The sequence below is a fragment of the Callospermophilus lateralis genome, chromosome 4 (genome assembly GCF_048772815.1).
Source record: "Callospermophilus lateralis isolate mCalLat2 chromosome 4, mCalLat2.hap1, whole genome shotgun sequence".
Classification (NCBI taxonomy): Eukaryota; Metazoa; Chordata; class Mammalia; order Rodentia; family Sciuridae; genus Callospermophilus; species Callospermophilus lateralis.
Window position 1 is genome coordinate 94,833,803 of NC_135308.1, and position 15,456 is coordinate 94,849,258.

At 33.1% G+C, this 15,456-nt stretch overlaps 1 protein-coding gene across 7 annotated transcripts in view; it reads left to right on the forward strand.

Annotated features, from left to right (window-relative positions):
* Ccdc91 (coiled-coil domain containing 91) overlaps positions 1–15,456 on the forward strand; it is a 321,339-nt gene that overhangs the window by 114,257 nt on the left and 191,626 nt on the right. The window lies entirely within an intron of this gene.

The window sequence follows — 15,456 nt, forward strand, 5'->3', positions numbered from 1 at the left end:
AAAAGGATATTTAACATTTTTATAAATTGTAGTAATTGTCTCTTCTTTCTCAAATTTTTATTAATAAATTTGTTTCTTCTGTAGTTTTTCCCATTCTAGTAAATGGCAACTTCATCTTTCTAATTGCTAAGGCTAAAACCCACATTTATAATATATAAAATATATGTGTATATATGTACATTAACATATAGGAGAGTGTGTATATATGTACATATATATACATATATATAATTTTTCTCTGTCAGCCTGTTAGCAAAATGTGTTGATCCTACCTTCAAAATATTCTGATTTCTTTATTCTCAGGTTCACTGCTCCTATTCTGTGCTACCATTATTTCTTCCTTGGAATACTAAAGTATCTTATAACAAATCTTTTTGTTTTGCCTTCCATTTCCCAAATTATAGCCCCTGTGATTGGTTTAACACTTAGATCATGTTGTTTTACTTCAGTGGCTTCTCATCCTCAACTACATTAAAAGCCAAGTTCTTTTTAACTATATTAAAAGCCCTTACATTCTTTGATCCCTTTTCCCTATCTTTTTCCTATCCTGTTCTCAGTCATTTTGTTTTATCCCAGTGTTTGGAGTGTCTTTCCTTCAGATCCATGCATAGTTTTTGTTGTTGTTTTTAACATTCTTCCCTTCAAATATTATCTTATCAGAAGGCCTTTCCAAATAATACTAGTGACCCCTCCACCAACCTTACCATATTCTGTTTTATTTTACTCCATATCAGTTTTTACATGTGACAAACTATGCATCTAGTTATTTATTTTCCTGAATAATTGTAATACGTGCGTGGCCTTCAAATTTCCAGTTCTGGCTCTTCTCCTGAGAAGAGTTTTTATTTCAGCAGATAGGGTTTTAAATGTAAATCAGACCAGATCTCAACCTTTATTCCTATTTGCTTTCCAATGTAAATCTTCCAGCTTCTCTGGCTCCTTTAGTTTATCTCCCCAGCTACTTATTATGCCAAACTTCAAAATAAAGTTCAGCTGAATGAATACATGAGTGGGAAGGGCATTTCTTCCTTGTAGTAAAGGTATGGTTCATGATTCACTCATATTTTCTCTGTCTGGAATGTTCTTTTTTCATATATATTCATAGCTTTCTTAAAAAATGCAAAAATTGGAAATAAGGATAAGGATGAACAGTGTATATGTTTTAATGACCAATAGAACATTGTTTAATAAGCCTACTCCAGGACCACATAAGAATGTTCTTTATTTAACTGTTTATTATGGATTGAAGGTGACATCACATATTAATTTGTAGATTTTTTTTCCCAAAAGAAAAATAATTTCCGTACTTTAGAAATGATAATTTCAAAGAATATAGTTTATTGCTCTGTAGGATATTAACCAGTTTTATCTCTATTCTTGTACTGTTAGTACTCCATTGTTAAGATTCCTTTGTGGATATCAGCTCTTCAAATGCATTTTGAATAAGTCTTAATGTAAAGATTCATTTATTCACAAATAAGTAGAATAAATCTTAGTTATATGTTTAATTTATATTTATGAATCCCATATTAATTTAAAAATACTTTTAACAGCTCTCACTGAACCCTATATTCCTTATTTACCTATTCAAATGCTACCTTCCTGTGGAGGCTTTCCTTGACCATGTTACATAAAATAAGACCATGGGTTCATGCTCAACATTCTTATACCCTCTTTCTTTACTGTATGTCTGCTTTATATTTGTCAAGTTTGTGCATATATATTCTGGAGATGCTAGATATTCTAGAGGTATATTTTCAACAACAAAATATTTAAATATACCCTAAAGTCCTGATGCAGTAAGAATTCAGAAAATCATAGACTCAATCATTGGCCTTTCTGTAATTCATTTCTTGTTGGGGATATAGGCATTTTTCAAATGGGTACCAAGCTTGTTCTTCCTAATAATCTTTTTTCTTCGGGAGACTGGATTACCAGGGGTTGAACCCAGAAGGGCTTAACCACTGAGCCACATCCCCAGCTATTTTTTTTTTTATTTTGAGAACAGGGTCTTACTAAGTTGCTGAGGCTGAACTCAATTTTGCAATCCTCCTGTTTCAGCCTTCTGAGTAGCTGGGATTACAGGTGTATGCCACACTGTGCCTGGTCTGCCTAATAATCTCTTAGGAATAGTACTTGTGATTAAATTTGTGAATGTCAAGGGAGGCTGTAATATGTTCAGTACAAGTAGGATGAAATAGTAGAAAAATGAATTGTAAAACAGTGGATGTTTGTGTGTGTATGTGTCTGTGTGTATACACTCACATTCTGAGAGTTATAGTGTACCATTTATTTGTTAAATTTTTGAAAGTCAATACATTTTTACATATTTTCAGTAAAATATGGTACTCCATATTTTTTATATTTAAGTACCTAACTTATAGGTCTTCTAAATATTCATGGACATTAACAAACTATTCACTAATGAAGTAGAAATTTTTATTTTTTGTTATTTATAATGATAGAGGTATAATAATAGAGTGGTGCTTGAATCTCTGTGGTATCCTAAGTGAAGCAAAACATTTAGAAATATAATAATGTGTACTGAAAAGACTAGATTAAATTTACTGAGAAGAAGGATTAATATGTATATGCATTTATAAAAAATATTTATCCTGGAAAATGTGGACAATAAAAAAAAAAGGAAGCAGAATTCATACCTATTTGTACCATGAAATCTCAAGCATTTTTACCTGATTTCAGAATATTTTTTTCTGCATTTTTAATTGGTGCATTAGAGTTGTACATAATGGCAGGATTTGTTGTTACATATTCATACAGGATACAATATAACAATATAATTTGGCCAGTATCACTTTTCAGTATTTCCCCGCTTCTTCCATACCTTCCACCCCTTGTTTCCTTTTCTCTACTGATCTCCCTTGATCTTTAGGAGATCCACCCTGCACCTTTGATTTCAGAATATTAAGCTTTGAATTTTCAATTGAGGAATGTACCCTTCATTTTAGGCCTGTATTGGATATGCTTTTGCCAAGATTTTAATCTAACCGGAAGAAGAATAATTTATAAATGAAATATTTGTAAAATATTTTTTTAAAAAATATTTATTTTTTAGTTTTAGTTGGACACAATACCTTTATTTTACGCATTTATTTTTATGTGGTGCTGAGGAGCAAACCCAGGGCCTCGCACATGCTAAGTGAGTGCTCTACCACTGAGCCACAACCCCAGCCCAAATGTTTGTAAAATCTTAAAACAAACTTTTTTTTTTAAATCAACATTAACTATGGTAGAGAATTTTGTTATTTTATGTGATGTGGTCTAAATTACCAGGATAGGTGGAGAGGTGTGTGAATACACTGTAACAGAAGGAAATAATGGATGCTGTGAATAATACAGTACAATGGGAGTGTGTACTCCCACCCTTTTTCCTGTCTGTCCAGGGTGTGTAGCTTAACAGGAGGAAGAAAAAAGTGAGTCACATTGCATTTGTCAGAGATAGCTATTTTAAGGACTTTCATAAGACTTGAATAATTTGGATTTCAGTCTCTTCTGTCTTCTCTCTGAGACTCCCATAACAAGTGGGCCAGTACTTTAGATAAGCCCTAAGGAAACTTGGCAACACATGTTATAGTTCTGCCAAATTAAAAATTTTAATTAACAGACATAGCTGGTATTTAAATTATCATCTCTGATAGTTGTCAGTATTGGTAGCTATGGCGACCTTGAGAAATTCTTCCTATATGCTTTTTAGATTGTGCCTATGTGTTACAATTTCATTTTCTATTGGAATGCTTCCTAGTTATAGTAGCTGAATTATTTTATTTGAAAATTTAATTTTAAAAAAAGTAACCCACATACTATTATATGAAAATTAAGTGTTTTGGAAAATCTTAAATTTACCTAATCAGTGGATTCATACAGCTTTAGGTTATGTATATTCTGTTGCCAATTCCAGATTATATTACTTAAATATTAGTAGATATTTTTTCTGATATTTTATATACTGTTTTAAAATGAGTATTAGTCAAGTGTTGGACATTTTGGCCTTTTACCAGAGGTTGCTGTGGTTATTTTGCTTTATGTTGTTTAGTTAAGGGTAGAAGAGATTGGTGGCTTGATAACCCTTTAGCTTAATGACATAGCATGTGGGGAATTGAAGAGCTCTGCATAGATAAACCAGAACGTTCCTAGTTTGTGTTCTTATGTAGGAGTGGAGAATATTGAAGGAAATGCACATTAAATATAGCTTGAAAACATCACATTTATTCAACTGCTCATTTGCTTTTTTTCATGATCAATACTCTGATGAGGAGAATAAAAATGAAAAGAGAATAAGGATTTTATGTTTTGATTGATTGTAGATGTCTTTCTATTTCTACTGTATTTTAGCTTGTATTAAATATTGGGGTATGTATAAATTTCAGTTGTTTAGCAATACATTTTCTACACAGCCCTTACAAAGAGCGAGTGTTATGAGGGGAGAATCATCATAAGAATCATCATATTTGTGTGTTGGATAGTCCTTTTTTTCCCTACATTTCAAAGCTTTTTGAATGATTGAATTATTAAATTCACGGTAAATACTGAGATTGGGAAGACCTCTTTGTCATAATGTAATAGACCAATAATCATTGTTGTAATAAGCATTTTTATTAATTAATTGAAAAACAACATGCTGCTTAGGCTAGAAAAGTTTATTAAAAATAAACTGAGCCAGGCGCTGTGGCACATGTCTGTAATCCCAGAGGCTCAGGAGGCTGAGACAGGAGGATCTCCAGTTCAAAGCCAGCCTCAGCAAAAGTAAGGTGCTAAGCACCTCAGTGGGACCCTGTCTCTAAATAAAATACAAAATAGGGCTGGGAACGTGGTTCAGTAGTTCAGTGCCCCCGAGTTTGATCCCCAGTACCCCCTACAAACAATAATAAAAATAAATTTAAAAAGTAAACTGAAAGAATTATTTATCTAACAAGAGTAATATTTTAGGGTATTTTACTTCTTATGTTTGTACACTTTTAAGAATGAGATTTTCAGGTCAAAGTAACAAATTTTAAAGCATTGCTTTATGTAGTAGTTTTCACTAATTTATTTCATTTGTTTTGCTTCACTGATTTGACTTCCTTTTCATCTTAAAACAATGGTTCACAATCTTGTTTCACATTATAATCTCTGGGAAAACTTTAAGAAATGCTCAACTGCTACCTCACACCAGTTAAATAATGTGTTTCAAATTTGAAAAAAAAAATTACATATAATAAATAAAGTATGTAGCAAAAAGCCAACTCCTTATCTTATGGTTCATTACCTGACAAAATTTACCTGGACAATTTACCTGGTTCATTTACTTTGTTCCTGTTTCTTTCAACAGGTTTATTTTTATCCTCCTATTGAGTGGGATATACTTACATTCCCTCCCTGCTTTCCTATACAGATGGTAGGAAATACATTTTTGCCTAAGAATTGTTTTTGGAGGCTTGCCCCCAGTTGATCATATAGCGATTCCTTATTATTTTTTCTTTCCACTGGTACCTGAAATACATCACTACTATTTTCTTTCATCATATAGCATTATTGTCAAAGTCATACATCTATTTAATTGCTTTTTTCCAGGTTTTTTTTTGTTCTTTAAATTTTGTAGCAAGTTAATCATATTTTTCTGAGAGTCACTAAATTTCAGCTTCATTGTACTTTTTTTAAAGTTTATTTTTTATTTATATATGACAGCAAAATGCATTACAATTCTTATTACACATATAGAGCACAATTTTTTATATCTCTGGTTGTATACACAGTATATTCACACCAATTTGTATATAGACCCCTGCTGTTTGGAAACTGTATTTTGAACTCACACTAATGCCACCCACGTGGCCCTTCCTTGGAACACCACACACCAACTGGAACTCCCTCCCCTAAACTTCACCAACCAATGCGGAACTTCAGCAACCAACTAAAACTCCCCAGGAATCCAGCAAGAACTCCAAAGTAGCAGGTGCCCTTGCCCAGGCGGACAGTAGGGCTCTATATACAACTGAATACACAGCCTGTTTCAATTCAGCATCATCCAGTCACAGCAATCATAGACAGCTTAACTTAATATCATCATCTTAATGGCTCGCCTCTCAACCATTACTTCTGGCAAAATGCCAGGGGCCATTCCCACTCGGCTGTGGCTCTTAGCATGTACACTTATTACTTGAGGGGTGTACATATTGTGTTTTCATTGGGATTGTAAATCTTTCAAGGATTATTATTCTCAGAGTGATCAAATTTTTTGCATACATAAATGCTTTTTATAAGTGCTTAGTGTGATAGATGTTTTTATCATGCATAATGGCATTGCTGCAAAATAGGAAAACATGGCCTTAAAATGTGGCTAAGTCTCATTCTCATCCAGTGGTATGGCAAACCTGTTATTTTTGAATACCCTAGTTTACAATCTCAAGGGATGTTATTTACTATATTTCCCTACTTATCTGAGGGCAGATTCTGACCTCAGCCATGCTAGAACAAAGCCACAGACCTCAGCAATAAATGAAAAGACTAGTTTTAAGCTAAGTCTCGTAAAATCCATATACTTTATTTAGTAGATAGGTCAAGAGCCTTTGTTTTTCAGCTAGACAGTGGAGGGAGGTGCATTTGCATTTATAGTAGCCCTAAAGAATGTTCAAGAAAGAATAATATCCATGGCTTAGAAATAGAAGAAAATTTTGGCTAGGGTTATGTGGCTCCTGGGTCTGTTTTCATTATATTCACTTGACGGATTTTTGAATTTTGAACTCTTCTCAGGTATAAATGTTTAATATGGAAAGGCGTAATTTTGGGGATATTTGCTATGAGTTGATAAGATTTGATTAGAAGAGTACTATAGTTTTTCTTTGAGTATTTACTTTTGAGAAGGCCATGTGTCTTTATATATTCTGAGAGAAGAAGGATATTGTGGTTTTGAAAGGAGTAGACGAAATCTATCATCTAAAACTCTTAACAATGCAGAGAATGGTACCACATTTTGGGAATATGATTATGAAGAATAAATGCTATTTTGAGCATTTTGTACTTATTAGCTTATTCATTGCTACTTTATCTTTGTTATTTACGTCTAAATTTTGAGACCACTTTATGTTTTATGTCTTGTTTATGTATTTATTGTTTGACTATCTCCCCTTCATCCCATGATGAACATTCCTAAGAGGAACATATTTTCTGTCTTATGAAACCATTGCATTTCAGATCCTGGAATAGTATTTACTGCACACAAAAAATACATGTTAGTTAGGTGGTTAGTCAATTTCATTGTGTGATTTGGAGAGTACTATGGATTGAACTGTGTACACCCTGCCCCCCCCAAATTCATGTTGAACACCTATTCCCTATAAGATGGTGTTTGGAGATGGGGCCTTTGGGAAATAGATATGAATGAAATCATGAGAGTGGCACTGTCATCGTGGGATTAATGCCCTTATCAGGAATACTGACAGCTTGCTCTGTCTTTCCCTCTCTTACCAAGAAAGTGTTTAGGGAGAAAGAGACCATCATGCAAGATAGTAAGAGAGCCCTTATCAGAATCTGACCATGCTTGCAGCTTCAGTTTGGATTTCTAGCCTCTAAAATGTGAGAAAATAAATTTCTTTTATAGATAACCCAGTCTGTAGTGGGTTTTTTTTTTTTTTTGGCAGTCTCAATAATGTAAGATGGAGTATAGTTTTTCTTTATTTAAAGCTGTAGTATATTTTATCATCTATTTAGCGTGCATCTTTATGTTAAAACTTTGTTGGATTCAATTTTTAAACAAATAAAATACCTTTTCACATTATAAAAATACTAAGGGACTTTATAGCTTTGGAGGAGGTTTTTGTGATAAAAGCCTTAGAAATGTTTATTTTCTTTCAAGCTAATATAACGTCTTCTAAGAAAATATTGAATTTGCTTTTAGCTAAAGATACAGAGTTGAGAGCATTTTAAATAAGAAAAGTATAGATATAAATGAATTACCCACTCCATCTGCATGTAAAATTACATACTGGCTGCCAAGGAAGTTCTGTGAGTTAAAGCAGTGTCTAAAATCATAAGAGCAGGATGAATCCTGCAGTAGCTGAAAAGGCCAGTCTTCTTGGCAAACACTAACCTGCCTTTTACTATCTAGGAATTTATGGATGCAGCCACAGCTCTAGTCCTACTAGGCTTTAGGACCTCAAACATTTTTAAAACCATTGACCTCCTCTTTTGCTTTGTTTCAGGAAACTTGTCTTACTCTATCACTTCAGATTGTTCCTCAATTGTTTATGGAAGCTTCTCCTATTTTTATAGTTTTTTATTCTCAAGTAATAGACTGCTTAGAGAGTTTGATTTTAGTATGTATAAATTTTATATGTGCCTAAAATACCTTCTGACTTCCTTTTTTCTTCTTAAAATTTTCTTTTATAGCCAGGCGCAGTGGCGCATGCCTGGAATCCCAGCCACTCAGGAGGATGAGGCAGGAGGATCAAAAGTTTAAGGCCAGCCTCAGCAATTTAGTGAGGCCCTAAGCAACTTAGCAAGACCCTGTCTTTTTTAAAATTTATTTATTTATTTATGTATTTTGTAGTCATACATGACAGCAGAATGAATTTTGATATATAATACATAAATGGAATGTACATACATCAATCATATTGTCTATTCTGTTCTGCTGCCCTTCCTATCCTTCCTACTCTTCCTCTCCTCTCCCATCCTTTCTCTCTATCCAATCTAATGTGACACACTTTTTTTTCTTTTTCTCATTACAACATCATATATGTATTCTGTACAACAATGAGGTTCTCCTTCCATCTTCTGCGCAACTCCCTTTCTCCCTCTTTTCCCCTCCCATCTCTCGTCCCTATTTAGTGGTAGTCTTCTTCTCATGCTCTTCCTCCCTATCCCATTTTGAGTCACCCCCCTTATATCAGAGAAGACATTCGGCATTTGTTTTTTAGGGATTGGCTAACTTCACTTAGCATAATCTGCTCTAATGCCATCCATTTGCCTGCAAATGCCATGATTTTATTATTTTTAGTGCTGAGTAATATTCCATTGTGTATAAATGCCACATTTTTTAATCCATTCATCTATTGAAGGGCATCTAGGTTGGTTCCACATTCTAGCTATTGTGAATTGTGCTGCTATAAACATTGATGTGGCTGTGTCCCTGTAGTATGCTCTTCTTAGGTCTTTTGAGTATAGTCCTAGGAGGGGAATAGCTGGGTCAAATGGTGGTTCCATTCCCAGCTTTCCAAGGAATCTCCATACTGCTTTCCAAATTGACTGCACCAATTTGCAGTCCCACCAGCAATGTATGAGTGTACCTTCCCACCCCCCATCCTCACCAGCACTTATTGTTGTTTGACTTCATAATGGCTGCCATTCTTATTGGAGTGAGATGGTATCTTAGAGTAGTTTTAATTTGCATTTCTCTGATTGCTAGAGATGGTGAGCATTTTTTCATGTATTTGTTGATTGATTGTATATCCTGTTCTGAGAAGTTTCTGTTCAAGTCCTTGGCCCATTTGTTGATTGGGTTATTTGCTTTTTTGTTGTTTAACTTTTTGAGTTCTTTGTATACTCTAGAGATTAGAGCTCTATCTGATGTTTGAGGGGTAAAAATCTGTTCCCAGGATGTAGGCTCCCTATTCACCTCACATATTATTTCTCTTGCTGAGAAAAAACTTTTTAGTTTGAATTCATCCCATTTGTTGATTCTTGGTTTTAACTCTTGTGCTATAGGTGTCTTATTAAGAAATCTGGGGCCTGCCCCCAAGTGATGAAGATTAGGACCAACTTTATCTTCTATTAGATGCAGAGTCTCTGGTCTGATTCCTAGCTCCTTGATCCATTTTGAGTTGACTTTTGTGCATGGTGAGAGAGGGGGATTCAATTTCATTTTGTTGCATATGGATTTCCAATTCTCCCAGCACCATTTGTTGAAGATGCTATCCTTTCTCCATTGCATGGTTGTAGCACCTTTGTCTAATATAAGGTAGTTGTAATTTTGTGGATTTGTCTCTGTGTCCTCTATTTTGTACCATTGGACTACCAGCCTGTTTTGGTGCCAGTACCATGCTGTTTTTGTTACTATTGCTCTATAGTATAGTTTAAAATTTGGAATCACGATACCACCAACTTCACTCTTCCTGCTTAGAATCACTTTAGCTATTCTGGGTCTCTTGTTTTTACAGATGAATTTCATGATTGCTTTTTCTATTTCTGCAAGGAATGTCATTGGGATTTTGATGGGAATTGCCTTGAGTGTGTAAAGTGCTTTTGGTAGTATGGCCATCTTAATAATATTAATTCTACCAATCCATGAGCAAGGTAAATCCTTCCATCTTGTAAGGTCTTCTTCTATTTCTTTCTTCAGGGTTCTGTAGTTTTCATTGTATAGCTCTTTCACCTCTTTTGTTGATTCCCAGGTGTGCAGCTATGTTCATCAAACAAACTCTTCTCAAGTTCAAGAGTCAAATAGACCACAACACAATAATTATGGGAGATTTTAACACACCTCTCTCACCACTGGACAGATCTTCCAAACAAAAGTTGAATAAAGAAACCATAGAACTCAATAATACAATTAATAATTAGACTTAATTGATATATACAGAATATACCACCCAACGTCAAAGGATACACTTTCTTCTCAGCAGCACATGGATCCTTCTCAAAAATAGACCATATATTATATCACAGGGCAAATCTTAGCAATTACAAAGGAGTAGAGAGACTCTGTCTTAAAATAAAAAAGGATTGGGGATGTGGCTCAGTGTTTATGTGCCCTTGGATTCAATTCCTGGTTTAAAATTTTTTTTCTCCTTTACTCTTTTTCCTTAAGACACACTTAATTTTTTTTATCACTCTAGTGTAGCAGAATTTTAAATACATAAGTTTGTAGCTTAAAAAATGAAAGATGCCCATAATTTTACATTATGGATAACAACTTTTTAGATAGGTGCTGTTGATTTTTTCTCCAGAATATCATGCAAATTTATACTTTCACCAACAAGTGAATAAAAGTGCCTTTTTTTTTTACCATATCCTTGCCTACATTGAGCATTTCAGTCTTTTAATATTTAACATTTTCTTAATAATAAAATGGTTATTGATCTTTTGTTTCTTCTCTATATTTTCTGTGTCCTTTTTTTGTGTTGTTGTTTTTCAAAAAATTTGTTTTTATCTAGGTTAAACAATTTATGAAAACCTTGAATATTTAGGATGGTTTACACTTTTCCATTTAGTAGAGGATTTTTTTGGTTTTTATATTAATGATACCTTTTACTATATTGAATATAAGAAAGTATTTTCATTTATTATATACTAGTTTTGGGTTCACAAATATTTAGGTATTTTTTATTCCTGTCCTTTTACATTTATCTTTTGGCACATCTGTATTTTCTATTGTTTGAGTGAAGTTATGTTCCATGATACCTTTCCCCAAATGTGTAGCTTCTTGCTCTTAAGATGTCTATATAATAATCCCCCTCCTTATTTTGCTTGAACCTTTACCACATACTAAATTTACATATATATTTGGGCATATTATGGATTTTATTTTTAATTCTGTTTATGTATGTCTGTGTATTCATGTAGCAATACCACCTACATTGTTTTTTATTCTTTTATTGCTTATTTAGGCATTTGATATAGCTATATTTCCTTTTCTTGCCTCTAATCTTTCAGTTGAATTTAATAATCACTTAATCTTCTTTTTTTCACTAAATAATCCTCTTGGCATTTTGATAGAAATTTGGTTGTTATTAGATTTAGAGATGTAAAATTGACACTATTACATACGTTTCATTTTTCTATTTAATATTAAGGTGTTTCTCCATTGTCTTAGTATCTCTAAATAACTGTCAATTGAGTTTCATAGTTTTCTTCTGAGAATTCCTGGACACTTGTTAATTTGTTTCTCAAACTTTTAAGAACTTTTTGTTGGCTTCACATATAATAAACTTATATAAAAATCAGATTTCCTGTAATCCTGCCCTGGCTTTCAGTCTGTGGGGTAAAAAGTTCTTTGAGCATCTGAAATTCTTATCATTTTTGTGCTGACATTCAGTGTGACAACTTGAGTATCTATGCTCTCCCAGAAACTGTGTCAGGCAATGAAGATTCACACATATAAATATATTGGGTTAATGAATGAATAAATGTGCTTAAGCAGTTGCTATGCAATCTGAGGTTTCTAATGGAGAATGGCATAGATATATGGTATGGAAGATGCCAAAGGAGGAGAAGTCATTAGAATTTAGACTTAAAGCATGAACAGATCTTTGCCAAGAAGTTAGATGGGAAGGGAGCTTCTTGTAGAGGAAGTGTCATATGTAAAGTCTGGCCATTATAAAATAGTTGATCTGTTGAAAAACTGCTAGTATTAGAGTTTCAGTAGTGAGAGTATCTAGTTTGTATGTCAGCAGAGAATACCAAAGGAAGGCTTTTTATAGCTGATTCTGAAAAGGTTGTTAGAAGCTGTTAAGATATTGTTAGCAGTTGAGTAACAGTGAACATGCTTGCATATTCGGAACATTATTTCGAGTTGATGAGGATGAGTTGGAGAGAGATGAGTTAGAGTTAAGTAGAACCTGACTTTTGGTCCTTTTTAGACCTGACTCATTGATCCAAGAGACATATAATGGAATCTTATTGGAATGGGGAAACAGCAAATAAAGGTGGAGAGGAGGGAGAAAAGTATCTTCAAGGTAATAAAGTAGAAAACTTACAGAATTCAGTAACTGTTGGGAATGAGGAAGAAGGAGGAGTGTAGAATGGCTTTGCTTTTGGGTTTGTGAAATTCTTTAAGTCTTAGTTTATACACTTTACCTGTGAAAATTTTTTATAAAGGTATGCATCATAAAAGTGTTTTTTTCCTTTAGCCTTTATCAAATTAAGAATGCAATTATTATATAATTTCAGAGGACTTTCAGAGGAGGACACATAATCTCTACCTGCATTTAATCATTATATATCAGGACACATAATCTCTACCTGCATTTAATCATTATATATCTTAAGTCTTTCTTAAATTCTTAGCACTCTTTCCCTTAGCAATGTAATTACCCTAGCCTGGGAAGCAATCACCTTTCACTTGGATTACTGCATTGTAGTTTTGCTTTACTGCAACCATGGGGCAGCATAATTCTTCAGACCTGATCATTTCATCTGTGTGTTAAAACTTTTCTATGGCTCTGTCTTTTGTTTAGGATTAAGGGCAAGTCTTTCAGAATGCCTTATAAGGTATTAAAACCACAACCATCACCACCAATAACACTTCCCCTTTGGTTATATTTAGGATTACATAAGTTCATACTCTTAAGTGTTCAAGAACAATGTCTGGCATACAACACTATATAAATGTTTGCTCATGTTATTTTTATTACTTGTTTAATATCTAACTCCTTATTTGGACTGTAGGAACTATGGAAATTGAAATGATGTCTATCTCTCTTTTGGTATTAGATTCTCAGTATTTAGCACATTTTTAATAATATTACTTACCCAATACATAGTCAGTTTATGAACAAATGGATGTCCTCTGGAAGTATGATGATGGAGCACTCAGAAACTTAAATGCTTAGGTAGAATTGTAATGTTTGTTATAATGTAATAGATAATGATTATTCATAGTATCCTGTGTTGCTATGGGACCAGTTGCGTTTAATTATTTCTGTGTAAGATTGCTCCTCTGAAATGTTTTGTCTTATTTGTGAAAGGGATTATATATGGAGTAACAGAAGTAATTGAATATGTATAAACATTGCATTATTAATTGCAAGTATCTTAACATGGTTTTCTTGAACTTGATTAATTAAGGGTTTGGATGTATTTGTTTCTACCAAAATGGTTAAGAAATGAGTTTGTTCATGTATTCATTCATCTGACAAATATTTATTAGGTGCTTTCTAATGAGACAGGCACTATTTTGGATGCTTGAAATACATCAGTGCAAGAAGAACAATAACAACAAACAATGACTTTTTATGGATGAGAAAGAATGTATTTAATAAACATAAACTAGGTTGTTTATAAAGTATAAAGTAACTAAACCATGAAGAATTTAGCGCAAGGTAAGGGATTGTGATAACTGTGGCAGTGGAGGGGGTATTTGAAAGTGATCAGAATTTTATTTAAGGTGAGTTTTGAATACAAAGTTGAAGATGGTAAAGGGAGAAGATTTTAGTCATAAGGAATAGCTAGTGAAATGGATCCAAATTAGAAACCTATAAAAAGACCAGTGTTGCTGGAGCAGAATGGGTGAGGGGAAGGTATAATAGATGAGATCACCTAACAATTAAAAGCAGGGCAGGGATCTGAAGGGCTTAGTCACTTTTACTTTTATTAGGTAATGTTGTTTTATTTTAATAAAAGTATGTTTTATTTACATTTTTAAGAAAATGTTTAGATATAACCAAATTGTGTTTAAAGTGTATGCCACAGTAAGAAGTAGCATAAGAAATAATAGACTTTACATTGTATTAAACAGGATGTCTGTAATCTTTTGATAGCATATATTTTCTTTGTGATATCTGATTAGTAAAAATAATTCTTTTATTTCTTGAAGACTGATGCAGAAATGGCTGAGCATACTTTTTATTTCCAAAAACTCTCTGGTCTAAGGCTTTCCTTGATAATTCATATTTTTCTTCCAGGTCCCCCATTTTAAGTTTGTGCTATTGTGGGCACAAAGCTTAGATTTTTCTAGAAGCAACATACAATTTCAGCATTATCCCCTTAAAATTGTGAGATAAAGCTGTAGCTCAAACTAGAATTAGTTTTCAAACCAGATTATATTTGTTTGGCTATTTGAGATTTTCGTATATGTCCTTTGTAGATTTATGAAGACTTAGTACTTGAATGATTTAAAAATTTTTTCTAAGATAGTTTTAAATCTTTATTCTAGGAAAGTTCATACCTGATTTTTTTAAAGATATGAGAGGTGATAAATCATCCAGATTTTATCCTCAATCGACTTTAGTGGATACCCTTGTGTCATATATTCTTAAGGATGTAGAGGTATTCTGCTAACTTCAACATGGAAATTTTACTTTTAAATTACTGTGCCTTTTATGGGATCATAACCACTCCTCAAAAGAATACAGGAAAATGAAACTTAGACATATTTCCATCTACCTTACATTGTTGTTTAGAGAAAGATATTTGAACTATATTTCCACTCAAATTTTCACCACAGATGTTTGTAACTTTGGTTTTTACTTGTTTTCTGTGAGCAGAATATTTTTCCTGTACTTTTTACATTTACTTTCTTGTGACTTGTTTCCACAAAAGTTTTGGATATATTTTATGATTTAAACATCAAAGTAGGAAAGTGCAAACTAAAAAAATCAGAATCAATGATGAATATACATATAGAATTGAATATTAAGACCCAGATTAAAAATAAATATATATGTGGTTTCTTTTTAAGCATTGTTAAAATTGAACTACAGGTTTTATTCTCAGATTTCTAATTTTCCTAAACAGGAAGGG